Raw genomic sequence first — 18,050 nt, forward strand, 5'->3', positions numbered from 1 at the left:
GTGCTTAGAACATAGTGGGTGCTCAGACGATGAGGTGATTGTACTAAGTACCTAACATAGAACACCAGATTAGGAGGGTTATCCAGGTCAAGAATAATTGTATCTAACATTCCTTTATCTCTAGTATGTGCCAGTCATGTTCCTCAGTGCCATTTTGCAGATGAGGTAACTGACAATTCAGTGCCATTTTACGGATGAGGTAACTGAGGCTCAGAGAGGGAAAGTGACTTTCCCTAACTCCCTGCCCAGCCAGAGGAAGAGTCTGGGCTTGGACTTCAGTCTGCTGTCCAAAACCTCAGCTCTGCTCCTCTGTGCTGTATTCTCCAACCCTATCATGCTAAGACCCAGAGGGGGAAAGGGAGTTATTTGGGGCCCCACAGCAGTTGGGGAGTAGGTTAGACCACACTGGAGGCCTTTTCCATGCTGGCAGCTCTGCACCAGTTTAGATAATTCTCTGGCCCTACGTTTAAGGCAGGGTTTGATTGACACATTCACAGTCCTCAGAAGGGTCCTGGAATCTGGTCCACAGTCTCAGGCCAGAGCAGATCCCATCTTCCCCAGATACCCCTCAGCCCAGACTCTACCCTGTGACCACCCCTTTCCCACCCTCAGCTTTCTGCATGCCCCCCCCCCCCTTAATCATCTGAGCCTTCTGCCAAGGAAAACTCGGCGATGCCCACAAACCAGTCAGCCGGGAAGGAAGCTGCCCTGGAATGCCGGAGGGGGGTCACCAGGCTGCTTGTGAGCAGGCCAGCAGCGAAATGTGAGCAGCTACCATTTTTGGGGAAAGTCAGAACTCCCTCTCTGGGAAAGGACCCAGGGCAGGCCAGTTCAGAAGCTCGGGCCTTAGTTTCCCCATAATCACCACCACAGCATTTATAGGGTATGAATAACTTCAGCTGTCAATTCAACCACTATTCGTTGGGTACCTGCTGTGTGCCAGGCACTGAGCTGACTGCTTGGGACACAGCAGGGACAGAGCTAAGCCCTGTCCTCGGGGACTGACTTTCCAGCAGAAAACAGTTTCTCAGTAAGTCTCCCAATGAGCTAGAGGCAGGTGCTTCAGCCCCACTATCCTTGATCAGCTCTCTGGGGCTGGATGGGGCATCTATGCCCACCCATCTCCAATCAAACATATGAATATTGCTGTGGTGGGAAATGTGAGTATTGCCTGTAAGTGGGATAAGGGTTCTACATGGACGGCCTCTGTCTATTCAGGTCAGGTTTTGCCTCCAAATGTTTTTTTCTTGATGTATATAGGAAAGCCCTCCATTGTCTAGGCTTTCTGGACTGTGGATGTGAAGACAAAGGTTTGAGGACCTGGTCCTTTTCCCCATTGGACAGATGAGAAAACTAAGACTCAGGACAGAGAAGGTCCTAGAGCAAGCAAAAAGTGCAGGTGGGTGGGAATGCGGGTCTCAGTGACCCCAAATTCAGGAGGCCCAGAGAGGGGAGGGCCTTGCCTGAAGTCACACAGCGAGGCTGCAAGATCCCACACTCTTTATGACCAAGGACCCTACCTGGGAGAGAAGCAGGGGCTGGGTAAAGAAGGCTCTTTGGCCAAACCTCGGTGGCCCACCAGCCAGTTCTGTCAGGAAGGAGTTAAGTGCAAGCTGGGTCCTGGCCAGGCCTCGCAGGGCCTGCCTGTCTGGGGCCTGTTTACCAGGCTGTGCTTGCATCACCAGCTTCAACGTGTAGTGCAAACACACTCACATTCTTGGGTCATGAGAAATACACAATTGTGGTGACATCATGCCCAGAGAGGAGGTTTTCGCCAGCCTCCCTCCTGCCCACAGTTAAAGCTGTTTAATTAGCACCCTTAACTGGAACTCTTGTCTTCTTGTAAAAAACAACTGGAAAAACTCTTACTGGTGGGGGTGATGGGAGTTGGACTGTGCATGTGTCTTAAGGGATAAAAATAGCCCATCCGGGACTCCTTTTGGGGTATTTGTGAGTATTAATGCACCACTGTTTATATTAAATCTATGTTACACTGGACATTTTTGTAGAGTTTGGCTTAGAGACGGAACAAGAGAAACCACCCATGCCTTTTTGTTCTCTCTAGTTTTTCCTTTTGGGAGGGAGACACGTAGGCCAAGTAAAAGTGCCCTTGGAGACACTTTAGACCAACCCCTCATTATATAGCCAAGGAAAGGGAGGCCCAGTGAGGGGACGGTCTTGTCTGAGGTCACACAGTGAGGCTCCAAGTTCCAACACCCCTCACATGCATTTTGCAGTACTGCCCTCAGCCCCCACTTAGGCTTTGTGGGTTGGTTTTTTCCTCTTTTGGAAAGAGAGATGCTTCTGGCTATAGCTTACTGGCTGTGTTTTGAAATCAGAGTGGAGGTGATGGTGGTGGTGGACTTGGGGTGGGAGCAGAGAAGAGCAATTGGGACCATAAGAGACCTCAACCTCACCCACCTCACTCTCCAAAAAAGCCTACCCTAGGCTTTGAAAAATTTTTTTTCTCCCCCAGACAACCCCAGGCCTCATTTTGCTCACCCTTCCCAAGAAGTTCCACCCTCTCACTGGCCTCCTTCCATGACTATTGAAGACTATTTTCCACTGAGGGGTGCTAGATTTTTAGCAAATGAAAATAGAAGATACTCTGTTAAATTTGACTTTCAGATAAACAACAAATAATGTTTTAGTATAAATCTATCCCATGCAATAAGGGGGCATAGAGTTATCTGGCAGACCTATTCTCCGTCATCTTCATCATCATCATAGTGGCAGACACTCCCGACTGCTTCCCCATCAACCTTGCCTCTCCTTCCTCATTAACTGAACCCTGATTTTGTCTGGGGTGGCCTTGTGTCCCATGTGATGTATCATGATTAAGCTATTCATGACTTTCCTGTTCTTCTTTGCTTTCACCAGACTCCCTTGCAGTCAGGGGTGATCTGGTGCTTTTAAAATTTTGTCTGCAAATTGTTTTGATGCTCTGCTTTTCAAAAGGTGGAAATTCATCCCCTCCCCTTGAATGTAGGCTGGACTTCCTGACTCATTTCAAAGAGTGACTTCTGAGGCTAGATCATAAAAACCATTGTTGCTTATGTCTTACTCTCTTGTATGACTCACTCTGGGGGAAGTGAGCTGCCATGTTGTAAACGTGCTCAACAGCCCTGTGGAGAGGCTCACGTGGGAGGAAGTAAGTCTTCCTCCCCAATAACCAGCGAGGCATGTGGGTGAGCCACTTTGGAGGTGGCGCCAGCCCCAGTCAAGCCTTAGGATGACTGCAGCGTGAGACAACATTTTGACTGCAGCATGAGCCAGAGAAATCCTCGTATTAATCATATTTCTTATATTTCTATATTTGATGATGTCATAACACCTTTGGGGAGGCTTTGTGGCTGGGAAAAGACTACCCTCCTAGAGTTAGCTAATTCCTAGAGACAGAAAACAACTTGTCAGTGAGCCTGCCTTTCATGTACAAACCAACCAATCTTGAGTCCATTCCCCCAACTCCCTCCTTATGTAACTCTAACACACCAGGCCAATATTTCCATTGCCATAAATCAACCTAGAGCCAGGTATTGAACAACCAGGGACAGCCCCTAAATCCCAAAGCCCACTGGAATGATTGAAAGTAACCCATCCTAAGCTGTTTATCATGCTTTACCTGCCTTTCTATTAGAAACCCCAATAAAAGTTGTGGCCTTGGCTTTCTCTTGCTTCTTTCTGACTCCTAACCAACACTGGTGCTTTCTCCTGTGGCCCTGCGTGGCATGCTGTGCCTCTTGTTTCTAGGGGAATGATGAGTAACATTAAACTTTTCTTTCAATGACATTGACCTCTCCAAATTGTCACCCAGTCACCTTTACAAATGAAGACTCAGGCACAGATCACCCCTGAAATATTTTGATCCAGAACCCCCTAACTAAGCCATTCCTGGATACTTGACTCACAGAAGCTTTGAGAGACAGTAAATATTTATTGCAGAAAATAATTTGTTTTATAGCAATGGATAACTAATTCAGATGGTCACGTGATCTAGTTCTGGCTGATAAGACATAACGGAAAGTATGCTGGGGTGCTTCTAGAAAGCTTCCCTGATAAAAGAATTGGAAAGGAGCGGAGAGTTCAGGGGTATCACCCTATTTGAACAAGGATGATACTTACAGAAGTGACAGCCATCTTGGGACCACGAGGCACTGAAATATAAGGACAGAGGAGTGAAAAAGTAGGAAGAACCTGTGTGTTTTATAACACTGTTAAGCTGGTGGAGCATTAAGCTGGTGGAGCAACTCTGTGACTACCTGCACCCATATTTGTAGACAAACAAACAATGAATGTCTTTATGCTTTAAGCCACTGTATCCTACAACTTACAGCTTAATCAGCACACACAATAGCATCTCACTTCAATGGAGTAACGTACGCAATAATTTCACTTATCTGAAATGAAGCTAAAAGGGCAATTGAACACCAAAACCACAATGTCTGTACCAAGCTTTCCTGGTCTTCACTGACAGCCTTTTTACTTTTACTTTAGACAGAACTCTAACAAGCTTTTTTACGGCCTCTTCCCAGGCCACAGTAACTTGGAAATCAAATTCAATGATCAATCATCAACTATATGCAAAGCACTATGGGAGGCCCTGCGGGGCACCAGGTAGCCATAGATGAGTTTTAAGCAGGAGTGCAACATAATTTGATTGGCCAGGTAACTTGAGCTGCAATGTAGAGATTGGAACAAAACTAGAAAAAAGAAAAGAACCAGTGGCTAGTAAGTGCCAATTTATTAAGAAAATATTTAAAATGATTTTTCCATGGAAAATTCCATCTACAGGACAAACCACTCTAACTCTTCTTAATAGTTGCTAATATTGGCTTCCAAAATACCCCAAATACTAATCTGCTTTGACTTCCCAAATCCTTTGAAAGTTTTCACAAGTGAAACAATGTGCCAGGCCTGGATCTGAGTTCTGAGGAGAAGCAAAGCGTAGCAATTCTAAGATATCCCGAAGCACAATTATTCTACCTCTATACTTCCTGGATGGGATCTAAGGCCCAGGGGAGGGGGAAGGAACAGCCTGAGTGACACAGTAACCTTGTGGCAGAGTGAGGGCTCGAACCCAGAACGCTGAACTTTCTCTTTCTCCAGGCAGTGAGGCCAGCAAGCCGATTCCCTCAAATAACCCAAGCATTTCCTCTTGTGAGGAGGAGAGTCTTGACCCAGTGCTATGAACAACCCCCCCTTCCCACCCCAACCCCCAATCAGGAAGCTCTGCCTGCCCAGGACTTCCTGTTTGCGGGAAAGAAACAGGATGAGCAGATAAATCTCCCAAGGCTTATTTTCAAGTGTGTGAGGCCTTCTCCTTGGTAAGTCTGCCGCAGTCCTGGCCAAGAGGACCAATCCGTTGACATATGTTTTTTGTGTTTCTAAAAGTAATCAAAAGGATGGCTGTGCCCCCATGAGCACGAGGCTGGACATGGTAGGAGAGAGGAGCGTGGATCATTGTAGGGAGCTGCCTTGGTTTAGGTCCTCCCAGAAGCAGACCCTAAGACCAGTATTTAAATGCAAATAATCTACCTGGGAGGTGATCCCAGGGAATCCTTGCAGGGGAGTGGGAAAGTGAGAGAGAGAAGAGAAAGCAGCCAGTGAGTGAAGCATCATCAAGGCAGTTGCCATGGTGAGATAACAGAGCTCAACCCTGCTCCGGAACTCTCAGGGACAATGTAGAGTGTGCCTCCGTCATCCCAACCAAGGGCTGAGGGAGCTGGGTATCTATCTACCGAGTCTCCATTTTGTTGGTTGAGAACTGCTTCTGGAGGCACCAATTCGTGGCACTTCCTGCTTGCCTGCATATAGGCACAGGCGTACTCCTGAGGCCAGGACAATGCTGTCAAGCAGAGTTACAGCCATTGGCAGTAAGCAGCCTTTGGTGGGTAGAGGTGATTGTCAGGGGGATATGGGCGGTGCCTGCTCCAGGGGTGACCACTAATTGGTTTTACATTCACAGGAAAAGGTGGACACAGGCCCCGGAGACATATCTTCCCCTCCCTGGGTGGGGATATGGATGGTGTGTGCAGTTCAATAGCTTGGCTTTTGCCTGTCCTTGGCCCCACCACCCTTTTCTTTTCATGTTGGGAAATCATGTTGCTGTACTGTGGCAGAGTCAGCTAGTATGCACGAATATCCATGTCTTCCTCTTTAACACTCAACTAGACCACATTTCCCAGCCTCCCTTGCAGTTAAGAGAGGACATGTGAGTGATTCCAGCCAATGAAATGTGAACAGAAGAAACGTGTACCTCTTCTAGGCTTGAGTCACAAAAATTTCCCACTCTCTGTCCTTTTTCTCTTTTTTCCTTTCCCTGGTGACCTTGGAGGCCACTTGTTGCAGATGGTGGAATGGCTTCAAAGGTGTGGAGGAAAACAACATTACAAAAATTACTACACAAATCACTACCATTATTTGCAGTTATCTCTAAGAAGGAAAAGGTTAAGGTGACATGAGTACTTTGCCTTGTGATCCAGGTGGAGGGAACAGCATAGGCAAAGGTCCTGAGGCAGGAAGGAGGAACTCAAAGCAAGCCAGAGTGACTGCTGGAGGTAATGAGCAAGGGAGAATGGCATGAGAGGAAGGTGCATGATCCTGATACAGGATTTGTGGGAGGAATTTGATGAGTATGGGCTAGACGCTGCCCTAGCACCCCCTTCCTCTCCTCAGAGGCAGAGCACAAGTTTAAGAAACCAGATTGTAACCAGGAGGGGGTGAGCTTAGAAACTCAGAAATTGTGTGTGTGTGGCTTGGATAATTGTGGAGTTCAATGCCTCCCCCCACCCCAACCCCCCCATGCCTGGAGTTCCCTGCCTCAGAGTTGGGGCCCCCTGCCCTTGTCTTTCGTAGGAGAGGGGCTTTTCTGTTTTCCAGTCATAGCCCAGCCTCACCTCAAAGGATCATTCTAGGTAACCTGGTCTGGCTTTGGTGAATCATGAAATCAGGTGACACAGGCTCTGTTTTGGGCTGGGTTTCTCTCATCCTAGACAGATGATTCCCCAATATCAGTGCTATAGGCTCTTATTGTGGGCTAGCCTGGGAACCTCACCACATTGTTTTGTTAAAGCTCAAGTAGCTGAACTGTGGGGTCAGAGCTGCTTGCCTGACCTCTGGGGCTGCCTTTCGCCTGCTTCACCCTCACTCCCCCCCCCCTGCCCCCCAGCACCATCCCCTGCCCCCCCCTTCCCAGCCCCCAGCAGTGTCCTCTTGGGAAATGCAGCAGATCCAGCTGCATCCGTGGGAAGTCCTGGCCCCCACACCTCACCCTCCCGGCCCTGCTGAAGCCACAGGAAATGACCCTCTTAGCAGCCATGAGCTGCAATCCAGAGGACAATGATAGAGGGAAGGAAGCCCCTTTGTCCCAACTAACTTGTCCCTTTGGGTGTATGCCAGTTTCTGGAAACATAAAACTGAAGATTCAGTGGGAAAACATATTTTTTAAAAAACAAACAATCCTATGTGCTTTAGCCAACTTCTGAGGCTCCGAGAGACTTTGTTTTCTTTATTTGTGTGTGTGTGTGAGTGTGTGTGCGTGTATGTGTGTGTGTTTAAAACATAGACAAGGCTCAGAAAATCAAAGAATCTAAGGTTTGAAAGGTCAGCCGTCCCACCCAAGTAGCAGGCTCCCCTGTGGCATCTGTCTTCACGTGGCTGGGCCCCACCTCTCCACACCATTGTTAATTATTGTCCCTTGGCTCTGGCCACTGTTTCTACCCCACCTAGAAGCAGGAGAGCTCTTCTCAAACCCAAATCAGGTCACCCTTTCCGGAGTTCTGCAGGCCGGCTCTGTCCTTCTTCAGATCTCAGCTCAAATGCCACTTCCACCAAGAGGCTTTCAGACCCCTCTGTATGAAACAGCACCTCTCAATCGTCCTCTCTTATAGCAGTCAACGTGCTTCACCCCATCTGGAATGATCTGGTTTGTTCACACATGCCTCATGCATAGTAAGTGCTCAATAAATGTTTGTTGACTGAATGTTTTCCAGTGGTTGTGACATTCAGATCAGAGTTGGATCAAAGAATCCAGATTTCATTATATTTCAACAAACATGATTGGCTACAAACTGTGCACCAGGGCTGGGAGGCAAATCAACCAGGAATTTTACTCATTTGCACGGTAGAGGCGGGAGTAGATAGTGACTCAGTCTGGCAGAGCAGAGACCCAAAAAAGCTTGGGAGGAGGGAATTTGAGGTGGGATTTGTATCAAAAGAGAAGCCAGGCAGGGTTGGGGAAGACTGTTCAGCATGAGGGAACTGCCTGAGTAAAGGTTTGGAAATGTGACTGTGAATGTATTTGGAAAAGGAAGAGAAATGTAGAGGGTGGAACTTAATTGATTCCCACTTTGCACCCCCAGGGAAGGCAGAGACCTAGTTTTACCTGGGCCTGCGGGGAGGACACTCCACCTTGTTTGCTGTAGCAAGGGAAGGATGGATGTGAATGGCTGAGGTGGGGATAAAGCTGTTCTGTTGCCTTGGAGGCCTTGAGTGCCACGCTAAGCAGTCTGGATTTTTAACTATAGGTAAGAGAATCTAATAAAAAATAATGATTTTGAGAAATCTGTTTTAAGAGAGCTTGGATGTCACTGACTCCTGGACTCCAGTTCTCTAGTGATACAGACTACCCCAGATGCTTCTGGAAAATACAGTTGCCTGGGTCCCATCCTGGAAGAGTCTGATTCTTTCTAAGTTAGAGTTGGTGCCTGGTCACCTGCCTTTTCCCAACCTTTCCACTTTCTCATCATTTACTGGGTTTGGTGATGTAGTCACTGAACTCAGAGAGGTCACAGAGGCTCTGAGTCACAGAGGTCTCTGAGAGGTGAAGGTATATGCCCAAGGTCATAGACATACAGTTGCAAAGCGGGCATTTGGACCAGGTCCATCTGGTTTACCGACTTCATGCAGCCTCTCTCTGGACTAGCTCCTTTCTCCAGTTTTATGCAAGAATCTGGGATATGGTTGGGTCTGCCCGCCCTGTCCTCCCTTCCCCTCCCCTTCCCCAGCCTCAAAGGTCAGGTACCTCCCAGCTTCTTTCAGGCATGTCCATTTATGGCTCTGTTGTTCCAAAATGTGGCCAAATTTATAAACTCCCCTTTCCCGGAGACACGAAACAATTTGTGCAGAGTGCAGTGTGGGGGCAGAGCTGGGAGCTTCATCCGAGGCCTGGACTTCAGCCCGGGCCCAGGCCCAATGAGCTCCGGTGTTGGACTGGCCCCAGCTCCTCCCTGGGCCTCAGTTTCTCCACCTACAGAGCAAAGGAACTGGACTAGATCATTCCTTAAGTCACTCCCAAGTCTAGACACATCCAGTTTACTGCTTACAAATGCCACGGGCCCAGTGATTGTAAAAGAAGGTGCTAGAGGATGGACTGCAGCCTCTAGCCTCTCTCCTTTGCATGATTTTCTTTCTTTTCTTTTCTTCTCTCTCTCTCTCTCTCTCTCTCTCTCTCTCTCCTCCTCCTCCTCCCTCCCTCTCTCCTTTCTTTCTCTCTCTCTCTTTTTTGCTTGATTTTTTTTTTTTTTTTAAACAGAACTTTTTTTTTTTAAAGATTTTATTGGGGAAGGGGAACAGGACTTTATTGGGGAACAATGGTCAAATTGTCCTTTCAATCTTAGTTGTGGGGGGTTCTGTTCAGCTTCAAGTTGTTGTTCTTTCAGTCTTAGTTGTGGAGGGCGCAGCTCAGCTCCAGGTCCAGTTGCCGTTGCTAGTTGCAGGGGGCACAGCCCACCATCCCTTGCGGGAGTCGAACCGGCAACCATGTGGTTGAGAGGACAGGCTCCAACCAACTGAGCCATCCGGGAGCTCAGCGGCAGCTCAGCTCAAGGTGCCGTGTTCAATTTTAGTTGCAGGGGGCGCTGCCCACCATCCCTTGGGGGAGTCGAGGAATTGAACTGGCAACCTTGTGGTTGAGAGCCCGCGCTCCAACCAACTGAGCCATCCGGGAGGCAGCTCAGCTCAAGGTGCCGTGTTCAATCTTAGTTGCAGGGGGCAGAGCCCACCATCCCTTGCGGGACTCGAGGAATTGAACTGTCAACCTTGTGGTTGAGAGCCCACTGGCCCATGTGGGAATCGAACCGGCAGCCTTCGGAGTTAGGAGCACGGAGCTCTAACCGCCTGAGCCACCGGGCCGGCCCTGATTTTTTTTTTTAAATTAAAAATGTTACCCAAGGAATCCACTTGCACTGTAAAGTAAGAGGCGCTCTCTCCAGGCCCCCACTCCTACTCTCCTCCCTAGAAGAATCGATTGTCAAAAGTGTAGGTGGGGCTTTTAGGACAGGAGGACAGGATTCTTTGCATATATTTATACATGTATTCATGTTCATACGGGACAGTTTTTATTTCACTTAATCAAATTGTATATTTTGTTTGGTATCTTACTTTTTTAACTTAATGTTTTATCCCTTTTTCCATATCAACCTCATCTTTAAAAAAAGGCTTGACTGAAGTAAAATTTACATAGTATAAAATTCACCCACTGTGAATGTATCATTCAATAATTTTTAGTAGACTTATAGAGCTGTGAAACCATCATGACAAGCTAGTTTTAGAACATTTCTACACTCCCAACAAGTGCCCTTTTGCCCATTTTCAAGTCAATCCCCGTTCTCACTTTCAGCTCCAGGCAACCACTGACCTTTCTATCTCTATAAACTTGCCTTTTCTGGACATTTCATATAAATGGAATCATACAATGTGTGGTCTTTTGCATCTGTCTTTATTTATTAGCATAACTATTTGAGGGTTCATCCATAGGGCGTCATCCTTTTTATTGCTAATATTCATTCCATTGTACAGATTTACTACATTTTGTTTATCCATTTAGCAGTTGATGGACACTTGGAGTGTTTCCAGTTTGGAGCTATTATGAATAATATTGCTATAAACACTTGCATATAGTCTTTGGCATGTGTTCACATTTCTCTTGGATAGACACCTTAGTCCTCTCCTTCTAAACTGCTGTGGAATCCTGCATTGGAAGGACAAACTCTGATGTCACCATCCATGGACACGTAAGAGTTTCTAAGGTTTCACTCTCACAAACCCTGCTGCTCTAAGTTTCTTTACCCATCCGTCTTTGGGCTTGTGTGCAAGGAGAGAGATGGCTGGGTCACAGAGTATTTACATTTTACATTTGTTGCCAAATGACAACATGACAGTCTTGCCTCCTCTTTAAAGGAACAGAGAATGGTGAGAGAGAGAGTGAGAGAGAGAGAGAGAGAGAGAGAGAGAGAGAGAGAGAGAGAGAGAGACAGAGAGAGACAGAGAGACAGAGAGACAGAGAGACAGAGAGAGACAGAGACAGAGACAGAGACAGAGACAGAGGAGAGAGAGAGAGAGAGAGAAGGAGACAGAGAGGGAGAGAGAGAATCCTTTGTAAAGATGTCACCATCACCCCACCCCACCCTCTGAGCTTGAGGGACTGGACAAGGAAGAGAAAGGCTGTTTCTGGGGCAAAATCCCCAGGGTGCAGGGTGGAGGTAGTCACAGGATGGTTGAGGCCAAACAGAAAAAAGAAGAGGCTGGAGTAGGGACTAAAACCCTTCCTTCCAAGCTTCTGCTTTGCAAGCCTGTTAGATAATGAGCTCTCTGTCGCTGGAGGTATGCAAGTAGAGGCTGGCCAGCCATTTGGCAGGGGCTGTAAAGGAGCGCTCAGAATCTTATAGAAAACTGAGACACATGACCTCCGAGGTAGCAATGTGGCTGAGGAATTAAGAACATGGGCTTCACTGACAGGGGCCCTTGGTTCAAACCCCAGCTCTGCCATTTCCTAGCTTTGTGATGCTGGAAGAGTAAATTCAGCACCCCCGGCCTCAATTCTCTCAGCTGTAAGGATGTGACTCTACCTCCCATAGACTCTGGGTGGGGGAGGGTCAATGACTTCAAGTGGGTGGGGCTCAATTGTAGGACCTGTGATTATGATGCCCTTAATCCTGTGACATGGGCTGTGCCATGTGGGGACTGAGAGGACAGTGATGTGTGCCCAGTGGTCTCTAGGGAAGGAAGGCTCTCAAGAACCCTTATAGCCTGGGATTTACATCTAGGCTTTCCCTATTTCTAGCCATGTGACCTTGGGTAATGATTTAATCTGGGACTCAATGTCCTCATCTGCAAGTAAGAATAACAACCTCATATGGCTATTGGGCAGGGAGAGTAGGTTAAACTTCATGTGACAGAAAAAACCAAAATAACCTAGAAGAGTCATTTATTTCTCTCACATAAGTCTAGAGGTGAGCAGGAGAGGAGTCCAGGGCTGGTGTGACAGCTCCACGGAATAGGTAAGGATCTAGTTCTCAGCTCTTCCAACCTTAATGTGTGGCCCTAACCCTCATGATCCAATAGGGCAGTCAGAGATCCAGCCATCACATTTGTGTTCAGAGAGCAAGATGGAGAAAGGGGACAAGGGGTCAAAGAGCATGAACCCGTCCTTATAAGAAGGTTTCCCCAACTGTCACCTGATAGTTCCACTTAGGTCTCATTGAGTAGAATTTTATCAAGTGGCTATTCTAGCTGCAAGGGGAAGGGAAGAACAGATAATGGAGAGACGGAATAGCTTTGTCTGTTTCTTCCAGCCCCAAGGTAACCACTATTCTGACTCCTATCACCATAGATTCATCTTGCCTGTTCTAGAACTTCATACACAGAACATTCTCTTGTACCTGGCTTATTTCATTCAACATTATGTTCATAAATTCCCAAGTTTTTTTTTTTTTTTTTTTTTAAATTTCCCTTCATCTAGAAGGAGACATTCAGCAACGTTTGCTCTTTCGTTAATTTCTTCCGTCATTGAGTCACTCATTCAAAAAATATTTCTTGAGCTCCTACTATGTGGGGAGGGCTGGCCTAATGCCGTCACCCATGGCAATGACTGATGAACTCTGAGTCTCCCCAGATGTTTTCTGACCCAAAACTATTTTGGCTCCAAATTACGATGGAAACGGCCCTTTTCTTAACTTCCTCAGCATCAGGTAGAATTCCCAGTAGACTGAGGCCACCCAGCCCAGTGGTGAGGAGCTCAGGCTCTGGCATCCACAGATAGGTGCTTAGTAGATGCTTAGTAAACAGTGGCTGTGACTGTTTCCTTGGTACAGGATCACTGTAAGGAGTACAGCCCTAGTCTTTTCTAATCCTTCACTGGTCCTATAGAGTAGGTACCATTACAATCTACCATTACAATCCTTTTGCAGAGGAAAAGAAAGTGAGGTAACTCTCCTGAGATTATTTGGAGAGTGGCTGAGCAGGGATTCAAGCCAAGGCCTATTGAGTATCAAGTCTGAGCTTTCACTTTTTTGCTCTGGGGAATCAGCTTACGACTCCTTGCCCTTTCTTTAAGCCTGACCCACTCAAGGAAGAGCCCAGAATCACCATGGACAAAGGCTGCACATTTTGCTTTGCCATTTCTTGCTGTCTTTCTCCCACTTTGGTGCGGGGAGTCAACCCCAGGATGTTTTCCTGGCTTTGAATCTTGTCTGTTTCAGCTTAAAATCAAATTGGTGGGAGTGGGAGAGGCATAACCCTCTAGCAGCGCCCCTTGCCCCGTCCAATGCTCTGCGCCTGGGTTCTAGATGGTGTCACTGCAATTTGTCCCCCTCCATCCTGTTTCCTAAAGACTGTCCCACCTCAGGGCCCTTCTCGGACCTCGCTCCAAGCTTCTATCAAGTGGCCTCAAACAGCAGCATTTTCCTAAATGATGGGCATAAGCCTATACATCTGGGCCAGTTGTTACCAATGTCCTGACTCATCCAGCTCATTCCTGTGAGTGAATGAGCTTTTCATTTTAACCACTGGCTTTTAAAGGGCCCATGCATCTGTTCTTCTGATCATATAAAATCTATTAGAGAGGGAAAAAGCGTGGTTCAAAGAAATAGTTAACTTTTCTTCCTGGGAGCAAATTTTGTAGGGGAGAAAATATGTCGACCTTAGGATATAATTGAGTAACTTTCAAAAACTATTTTTTTCAGCATGTGAACCTTTTGCAGAGGCTACTTAAGCTGAAGCTCAGTGTACAAACAGTAAAAGTGGAACTTCTGCGATGGAAGGAGGAGGGGCGGGGTTGCCAAGTGACCCGGCTTCCCTCTCACATCCTAGCCACCCTCTCCACTATGAAACCTGCCACAAGTGTGGAACCCAGTTTGAGAACCTCTGAGAGCACCCTGGCCCAGGTCTCAGAATCCTGGGCATAAGTGCCATGGTCATCTTTTCTTAGTGGGTGACCTCAGAAAAGGAAGTGCTCAGTTTTCCCATGTGGGAAATGGCATGGTTGTCCTAAATATTTCCTAAGCTTCTTTCCAATTCTAAGATTTTGTGTTACTGGGGAACATTCAGTCTGAAGTGGTGACCTGTTGGAAATATAGACTTTTTGAAGAGAGAGACAGAGTTCTCTTGTTTGAGGAGATCCAGTAACAAACCAACTGCTATGAAAGTGTTTTCCAAGTAGAGGTGCTATGGGCCTCCCTGCAGAAATTGATAGACAATGGCCAACAGTTTCATTTACTTCATTATTAGAAAGTAGGTTAAGTCAAATCACTATTCTGTATGCCTTAAACTTGTATGCTGTATGTCAATTGTATCTCAATAAAACTGGAAAAAAAATTAAATTGTAAAAAAGAAAACATTACACAAGAAATATTACTTCCATAAATCAATGCAAAAGAGTCACTAATGTATTACCATGTCTGGCAAGGGGAAAACGCCAGAAAAAAGAAAGAAAGTAGGCTAAAGATGTCCCCTGCTATCCCATCTGTGTAATTAATTCATCGGTCATCCCTCCGTCATGCTCAGTATACAACATGTACTAAGTAATGAGAAGTACTTAGTAATGAAAAGTCAAACTGAACATTAATATGGACAGTTTTTAAAAATCAAACATACACATGCAGCTAGAATAATCAATTGTTCCACTTTGCTCAGACTGAGGGGTTTCTTGGGACACAGGACTTCCAGTACTATCACCAGGAAGCCCCAGGCAAACCAGCATGAGTTGGTCACCCAGCCTTCATACAGCTGTTACAATGTGCCAGACACTGTTCCAAACATTTTTCACATATTAACTCTTTTAATCTGCATCACAACCCTATAAGGTAGGTACTATTATTATCTCCATTTTATGAGCCCTCAGGGGACACTAAAACTTAGGTTAAATGGCTTTTCCAAGGCCACACAGTTGGCTGGAAGCAGAGCCAGGATGAAAACCCACCCAATATGGCTCTGGTGCCTGTAATTGTTGCATCACATCATCTTACTCCTAAACTGCCTTTGGCAAACTACGGAGCTGTGACCAGTCTGTGACCAAGGCCAGCTGGGCACTCAGGAGACCCAGGCCTGGCTCTTTGTGTGATATTGAAAGGCCCCCAGTTTCTCTGGGTCCTGGCTTCCAGCTCGGTGAAATGAGGGGGCTGGTCTGGAACGGTGGTTTCCCCAGTTTTTTTGAACAGTAGACCTGTTCAGACAGTTGGGACCTCGATATGTAAAACAGATCACAGTCACAAAGTTTCCGTCTCCAGCATTTAGCTACAAATTCTTCATGGTGTACAGAGTTTCTGAATCTCACAGCCTGAGCTTCCCAGAAGCAGAGTGTGAAAACTTGTGGTTTAATTGCCCCCTAAGGACCTTTGGGCCTTAACATTTAATCCAACTTTTAATTTGCACGTTTTATTCGTTCATGTTATAAAAATGTTGGAGCTGCGTAAGATTTGCCAAGCTCTGGTTCAGACACTGGGGCCTCAGAGATGAACTAGACCAGGGTTTCTCCACCGTGGCACGATGGTCATTTGGGGCTGGAAAATTCTTTGTTTTGTCCTGTGCTTTATAGAGTGTTAGGAGCAACGCTGGCATCTACTCACTAGGTGCCAGTAGCACCTACCCAGTTGTGACAGCTCAGAATGTCTCTACATGTTGCCAAATATCCCCTGGGGTTAAAAATCAACCCTGGTTAAGAATTACTGAGCTAAACTAATGAAGATTTCTCATCTCATGACCGTATGTTCCCTGGGGAGAGGCAGACAACAAACATATCAAAAACAAACAAATAAAAAAACAAACAAACAAGAAATTATCAGAGAATGATGATAAAACGGGGTGACGAGACGTGTTACTGGGGGGCTTCTTCAGGTTGGATGGGCAGAGGTGTATCTGAGAATGTCTGGTGGGAAGGAGTCAGTCATGTAAAGAACAGAAGGAAGAGTGCCTCAGTCAGAGGAAGCAGTGAGAGCAAAGACTGAGAGGCTGGATGAAACTTGACTTGATTCCAGAACAGAATGAAGGCCCCTGTGCCTGGATCATTGAGGATGAGGAGCTGAGGAAGGATAGATGAGCTGAGAGGGGAGTGGAATGGAGGTAGATATGGGAGATTAGATAACTGAGGGCTTCATAGGCCAGGGGAAAAAGGTTTGATTTTATTTTTAAATACGAGCATCTGCTATGTGTTCCTGGGTGAGGTGCTGGGAATACAACTGTGAATAAGATAGTTTTCTTGTGAACCCACAGAAGATGAGTCAATTACAGCTATCTGGAGTGAATCTAGGAAGGCTTCATGGTGGAGGTGATATCGGAACTCACTTGAAGAATGAATAAGAATTTGCTTCCCACATCCTATGTAAATGATTCTCTCTATGCCCCAGAGTTGCTGGGGCCCAGGAATCTGTATTTGATCAGCATTGTAATGATTCTGATCCAGGCATGGGGGAACCTCACTTTGAGAATGGTTCTTTGTGGTTTTCATGCCACTTGTCTAGTGCTCAGCGAAGTATGACTATCTTGACATGTCTTATTCCAGTGGGAAAACACACTGGTTTATTGTGTACCAGGACCCAGGGATAGAAGAGAAAGGCAGAAGGACCCAGTCAATGACTCCCTAGGCCCCCAGTTAACCCCTTCTCTAGTACAGCAGGTCCTTGCATAATGTTGTTTTGTTATACGTCATTTCATTAGAATGTTGGTGAGAAAAAACAAATTGATTCCCAGCTGGGGCCAGTGTTTTTGTGACATTTACAAATTTGCCCCATGTCTGTGTGAGTTTACTCCTGGTACTCCAGTTTCCTCCCACATCCTACACATGTGCATGTGAGGTGAACTGGCGTGTCTAAATTGTCCCAGGATGGATGAGTATGGATGTGGAGTGTGTGAGTACCTCCTGAGCTGGAAGGATGTCCTATCCAGGGTGGGGTGCCACCTTGCACCCTGAACTGCCCAAATAGGCTCTGGCCACCCATGACCCTGAACTGGAATAAGCTGGTGGGAAAATAATGATCTTACTTGTTTTTAACTAATCTTTCTTAAATATGTATAGCTCACATCTATTTTTAAGGTTTAATATTAGAAGTGTTTGGGTCTTTATTTAGAAGTTTGGTGATGTTTTCTGTGACCAGAATGATACTGTAGGAACTTAACTCTTACTTATATCCATTTGCCTATGGGAAATTGATTTTGTTATACATCGTTTCCCTTCACCGTGTCCAAGAAACCTCCAATGATGTTAAGTGAAGACTTACTGTATGAGGAAACAGATATTCAGAGGGGTTGCGTGACATCCCCAGACTCACACCACTCAGAAGAGGCCCATCTGGACAGTGAATTCAGGCCTATGGACTCCCAGTCCAGTGCTCTTCCTCCGCACCAGCCACACAGGGGGTTCTATTCCTGTACGTGTCGTCCATGAAGCCAGCGTCCACTGATATGAAAATCAGCTCTGACCCACACCAGAGGGAGCCGCATGAAGCTAGGCCAGTTGCTAAAAGGCTGGGGAGGAGAATACACACACACACTCACACACACACACACACACACAAAGGGCACTACACATAAGGCCTTGACTGTGCAAGTGCCCCAGTTGCTGGGTGTTTTCCTTCCAACTTGACATACATGGAGATGAAAGGAAAAAAATTACCACAAAAATGTTCAGACCATAGGAAATATGTTGGCAACTGTCAGAGGTGTGGACAGAGGCTCTTGCAAGAACAGGCTCATATGAGGCAGGCACCAAGGACGAGAGTGGGCCTGACTGCTGGGAGCATGACTAAGAGCCTTCCTTCCCTGAAATCCAACTCCCTTTG

At 46.5% G+C, this 18,050-nt stretch overlaps 1 long non-coding RNA gene across 1 annotated transcript; it reads left to right on the top strand.

The window, feature by feature from the left end:
• Positions 1-7,465: 7,465 nt before the first annotated feature.
• LOC141569235 (uncharacterized) lies at positions 7,466-14,472 on the top strand. Its single transcript, XR_012492721.1, has 3 exons — positions 7,466-7,950; positions 8,361-8,525; positions 13,962-14,472. It is a non-coding gene; the product is annotated as an uncharacterized LOC141569235 (long non-coding RNA).
• The last annotated feature ends 3,578 nt before the right edge of the window (positions 14,473-18,050 follow it).

This window comes from Rhinolophus sinicus, linkage group LG16 (assembly GCF_036562045.2).
Source record: "Rhinolophus sinicus isolate RSC01 linkage group LG16, ASM3656204v1, whole genome shotgun sequence".
Lineage (NCBI taxonomy): Eukaryota > Metazoa > Chordata > Mammalia > Chiroptera > Rhinolophidae > Rhinolophus > Rhinolophus sinicus.